The sequence below is a fragment of the Scomber japonicus genome, chromosome 21 (genome assembly GCF_027409825.1).
Source record: "Scomber japonicus isolate fScoJap1 chromosome 21, fScoJap1.pri, whole genome shotgun sequence".
NCBI lineage: Eukaryota > Metazoa > Chordata > Actinopteri > Scombriformes > Scombridae > Scomber > Scomber japonicus.
This window is the reverse complement of record NC_070598.1, coordinates 10,627,005-10,633,474: the sequence shown is the minus strand read 5'-3', so window position 1 is coordinate 10,633,474 and position 6,470 is coordinate 10,627,005.

Genomic DNA, 6,470 nt, shown 5'->3' with positions numbered 1-6,470 from the left:
CTTTTTGCATTTTCCTTTTTCCTTTTAGTCTCTTTTCTTGTTGCTTGTAATTAACAGTAATGACCGAGACATAAAACAGCGCTTTGTGGGAAAATCTCCTCCTGAGTTTTATGGCCTCTGACATATAATTAAAGAAACATCCAGTTAAGAAACACTGAGCAGAACTATTTTGGCCTTGAGATGCATTATCGGGCTGAGCACAAATTAAGATTGTGTGCGTTTGTCATAAATCTACCTGCCCTCTGATGCAGCACAGCCCAGGAAGATATCCATCCCTTTTTGGACCGAGTCCATCTCTCCATCCTCTCATCTCTGCTGAAACAGCCAACTGCTGGCCCCCTCTTCTCCTTCCAGAGCCCGAACCCCACACATCGCTGGCCCAGGGAACTCAAAGTGGTAATTGGGTCTTAAAAACCAGACTTGTCATTGAAATGAGGGATTCATCTCAATTACTATGAGATTTATTTAAGACTATTACCTTGTGATGGATTATAACTGACAAAGTTAATGCAGGATGTTATGAATCATCCTCGGTGAGCAATATACTTTAGCTCGCTCATAGGCCTTTTAAGGGCTAATTGAAGCTTTTAGCCTTGTTTATCTTGCTGCAGAGCCAGGGAACATCAAATATCACTTAATAGTGAGCTTACTTTTAGGAAGATTATTCCAAAAATGTCATCAGCTCTGCATGGCTGGAAATGGAGCTGTAAACCACATCACTGTAACATAGATATCTTGTTAACTGTACCTGAAGCAATCCTGTATAACAAATCATCAGACAGAATTAGACTCCTGGTTGAAGGCATTGCATCTAACAACAGTTCCCTCCCAGGTTAGGTTTTGTTATAATAGAGTGCCATCTGGTGGTAGACAAGTGATACTGCATGGACAACATCTTGAACATTTATATGCTTACAGTGTATGATTGCATATTTGCGAGACAGTTTGCGTAAAATCATGCGCCACCAGTGCCAACTGGTAATGAATGAAATAGAAAACTTTTCCTGATTATACTGGCGACCTCCTACAAGCCTTACAAAGACACATAATCATTCACTCTGGCTATAAGTTTAACTCTACCTGACGTGATGAATATTAATCTACAAACTCAGGATTTTCAGGTAAAATTGTTGATTTAGTGTAGAATAGCAGCACATTGGGGTAGTAATAAGTGACGTGCTGCATAATGAGCACACTCTGTGCCTGTCTGGACATGATCAAGAAGAAGGCCAATCTTATTTCTGGATATCAAAAACTGCATATGGGCATGGGCCTAATTGTCTATCATTAATGGAGTTTTACACTTTGCAATCATAAATAATTACTTTATTAAGTGAAATGCAGCATACAGCTTTAGGAATCGAAGAAAAGCATATAAAAGTAATATGATATAAGATAAAGCAGGTCTATATGAAAAAGTCAAGCGAATGACTGACCTGTGAATGATATCTATTGCTGTGATTTTTCTTGCTCAATGAGTCTAATTAGCTACTGACCACCAATAATGTCCAGTGTAATTAATAGCCATCAATCATTTTCATTGGGACTTCCTAATAGATGGCAAGCCTCCCATCCAGCCAGCGGTAACTGCAACAACGACCTTCATTTTCCATTTAAAATCAATGCGAGTCTGTAATTTCAGGCTCACTTCGGTTCAAAACTGCAATAAGCTGCCCTGCTTCATTTTGTTTCTTTGGGTTATGATGAGTTCAGCCTGCTGATTTATATGGGTTCTTTTTTTTTTAATTTCAGGTTTCTTGCTGGAGTTTTTTAAGCAGGAACCTGAATGTATGGAAGACGAGAGAAGTGAAAAGTTAAGTTAAAGACTAAAATACAAATTCTTAGTCGTCCAAGTCAAAATTAAAAGATGGCAATTTAAAACTTTGACAACAAATTCAAATTTACACGATATCTCGCATTAATTGTGAATTTGACAGAATTACAAAATTAAAATATTGGCTTATGTAGTCAAAATTATGGACAGTTTCTGTTAATTAGTGTCTCATAATTTATAATTTTCCTAACTTTTTTAGTAGGAATCGACTGTGCTTTGATGTACTAAACTGACTTTACAGAACAAAAGATTTTATTCCATCACATCTTCAAACTACTCTTGGTTCACCGCTACAGGTGTTTCACCTGAGTAGAGCTCTTCTCAGGACTCTATGGGCCCAGTTTAACAGAGATAGTTTGGACGGGACTGGAGTGTTGTCTTGATTCTGCATGCATGCATGTTAGACAGTTACACAAAAATAAAGATTGACCCATTTAAAGCCCCAAAAGTCAGCCACCATACACCACATTCATGAGAATGGGACGGATGGACGGACAACCTGAAAACATAATGCCTCTGGCCACGGCTTTCACTGGCATAAAAATAAAAATCCTGTTTTGCTACATTAGTGAGAGACCATGCTTGTTTTGACATATTTCTGTATTTCCTGAGCTTCAGTACTTATTACTAATACAATAATAATAATAATAATAATTAATAATAATAATAATAATAATAATCATGCATTTTATTTAAAGGCACCTTTCAAAACACTCAAGGACACCTTACAAGGCACATATAACACAACAACAGTACATCAAACAATATAAATCAGGTGACATTTAGTGCAAAGATAAAGAATAAATATGAATGTGACTACAAAGTGCATTAGTACAATAAATAAACAAGAACGTGATTGCATAGTCAGTGTGAGACAGAGTATGCCACTCTGAATAGGTGCGTTTTCAGGTGGTGTTTAAAGGTGGAGACAGTCAGAAGTTCGAATGTCTGGTGGGAGAGAGTTCCATAGGCGGGGGGCAGATCGTCTGAAGACTCTTGACCCCATGGTGGTTAAGTTGGCAGATAGGGCAAAGAGCTGGTTGGCAGAGGAGGATTGGAGAGTTCAAGAAGGTGTGTAGATGTGAATAAGTTCAGAGAGATATGATGGTGCCAGGTTGTGAAGGACCTTGAATGTGAGGAGTAGCATAATATGAATAATAACTCACGTGATATGTCTTTTTCGCATCTGAGATTGAGGTTGTTGTTGTAAATCACTCTATATTTACTATATTGCATATTTCAGTACCTAAATTCTGATTATATAAATGTATCCACTATACAGGTCCCCCCCAAAAAATCAACAACAGAAAAAAAGGTTGTATCTATGGCATGTACTGTACACTGCTTTCTAATAACAGTCCTACAAGGCAATAGAGATTAGTTTTATAAATGTAAAACACTTGTATGGTGTTTTATTGTACATTATTGAGTGAACTATCAACTGTCTATTATATAGTGAGTGAAGGAGGTGTACAGGTATTATTATTGACAATATTGAAGGCTCGGATCTATTCATGAGTCCAAGTTAGTCATGACAGTCAAACAGAAACTGAAGCAGCTGAATGGAATTTAACCATCATTCATTTTTTTATTATTTATACCTACTGTGACATGTCAAAATGTCTAAAAAGGTCCATTCCCAGTGTAGCTGGAGGTCTAATTAACCTCAATATTTATCTTGACAAGTCGAAATTATGAGGTCTTTAATGCCACTTCTAGAATTATTGCTATCATCCCTAGCTTTTCATCTTTTTATTTTCATTTCTGGCAGACTATGTCTTCCATAGCAGTCTAGCGTAAACCAGTTGATAATTTAAGTAGTCACTGCTCTTCTGTTTCCCACAGTCCACGACAGATGGCGCAGAGAGCCTTTGGTAGGGTCCTGGTACCTGCATATTTCCTGGAAAGGTGATCCCGATGATTTATGTAATTTCTTGACTTTGGGAGGATTTCTCAGGTGCGGTCTCAAGTTATGCAATATGCACATATGAACAGTAGAGACAGCCTTCCGTTCTGTGCCTGCGGGGTCTGTTGAGTGTCATCATGGATGTGTGAGCAGATCAGTGAAACACGCTGCTGTCGACACTCAAAGACGTGCTGCCTTCAAGTGCCCCTCGTAAAAATGTTTTATCAAGGATGTAGACGTCTAAACATCCTACCAACATCCCAGGTGTGACAGATTTTTTACTGATGATGCTTAATCATAGTGATGCATGCTTTAAATATGCTTTTAATATGCATCCAGAGACACTGGATGTAGAATATGGTGAGAATTAATATCCTTGATATGAGCAAAATCAGACTTCACTGCCAGGTTTCAGACCAGTAATAATATACCAGCAGAAGCAATATATTCTTAACTTTTTAACTTAATGCTTGTCTTACTTTATCGCTCATTGGTAGTTTAATTACAGTTAATTAATCGAATCCTTTCTACTGGACTGATTGATTCAATTGCAATGGAGAATCTTATCCCCATCTAGTTATCATGATCATATTATCCTGTTATCAATCAATCAATCTTTATTTGTATAGCGCCAAATCACAACAAAGTTATCTCAAGGCGCTTTACACATAGAGCAGGTTCTAAATCAAACTCTTCAGGTTTTAACTTTAAAGAGACCCAACATTCCCACATGAGCAACAGTGTCAAGAAAAAACTCCCTTGTTAGTGGACTGTGGGGCAAAAAAACTCCCAAAAAACTGCTGTGGGCCACAAGCTTTTTTAATTTAATACATCTTTTTTTGACAGAACCACAGGTTTTACTTCAGTATTGCTCAAATATCTCCGTAACACTGATGCTCTCCTCTATCATGTATATATAGATAACAGAATCCATGTTATTGCTCAATTATGTTTATACATACAAGGAATTTGACTCAGGTTTCTAGAGGCTCTCAGTATACAGTGTTCAGGAGGATGCACATGGACATACAGCCAAAACAAAGACAACAAAGCTGAGCAAAGATGATTAAATACAAATATATTACTGTTATGTACAAGTAGGCGAAAAAATAGATATATGCATACCCAGACAGTTTACATAAGTGGGCCACTTCAGGCAATGATGAGGCACTGCTGGCCTTCTTCTGGCCTGGAGGAAATGGATGTGAGCCTGAAATGGCCCACACGTAAAATAACAAATATGGCCCAAATATCCCAAATCATTAAATGTGAGCCTTTTTTGGTAAAGATGCAGTGCTCTTGGGTATGTGTATTCAGTATGTGGGCCAGTTGTGGTTTATCTGGTTTTTGTTGGTTGTCATACAGCATTGCTAAAGCTTGGTTGTGGTCCAGATCTGGGAAACAGGATCAGACCGCCCAAGTGTCATCATTGCATGTGGTATGTTCTGTAAATGTTTTAGTTATGTACAGTATGTAGTTATGAACAGTATATACCACCTGTTTAAATATATTTTTAACATTTCTGCTTTTAAGTCACTTTTTAAAACTCATTTCTACAGACCAGCTTTTAGGTTTGTTTGTTTGTGTATTGCTACTGTCTTTTATTTCATTTTATTTTACACTATCACATTTATTTTATTTACATATATATTTTTATATTATATTTTCATCATCTCCTTACTGTGTTTCATTGTCCTCTTCCTTCATCTTGTTAGTATCAGCCTTGTTACTGCTCTCTGTGTGTTGTGTGTCTTGCTTTGTATTGTACTGCGTTTGCTTTGTATGTCAAAGCACTTTGTAAACTTTGTTTTTAAAGGTGCTATATAAATAAAGTTATTTAGTGGGATACTTCCTGTTTTTATAAAAGCTGCCCTAGAGAGTAAATATCTCTGGCATACAAATTTTCTGCATTTCTGATCGGGCCAACTTATACTGACAATAATAAGAATATAACATATGGCTTACACATATATACACTATACCTACATATTTATACATATAAAAGTGTGTGTTATTTATATATGTGTGCATATATATATATATGCACAGGGGCAAATAAATGTATTGGGATAAAGTAAAGCACCATGTTTGCCCCAGAAATGTAGTGGAAGTACAAAGTAGTATAAAATGGAAATATACTCAAGTAAAGAACAGTACAGTGGAAAAGTTTTATTTTTCAATAATGCAATACAGGCAAGGGCCTATGGGCAGGATTTGTGACATCACAACTAGTCATGAAAACAATCATGGGCCAGTAAGCAACTTACACAAGTTTGATGTGGAAACTTCAAGCCTCGTTTCCACACCGGACTTGTGTAAGTTGCAAAATGCACATACACTGAGAATGGACTTGACAGTTAATTACGAGACATCTTATGTCCACACATTAAAGTTCTGAGATGAACTATTTACAGATTTTACATTTGTAACACGAGAGAAGGAGTGCATGTCATTTTAATTATATGTTTCTTTCAGCAAGAAAACATTATTGCCCCAAACAGAGTATTCTTTGTGACTTAATACATGTGTGGGAGGCTCTTTAAGTACTCTACATGACTGACTATATGTGCTTAAATAACAACAACAACAATAATAATAATAATAATAACTTCATTTATATAGCACCTTTAAAAACAAAGTTTACAAAGTGCTTTGACAGACAAAGCAAAAGCAGTATAATACAAAGCAAGACACACAACACACAGAGATCAGTAACAAGACTGATACTGA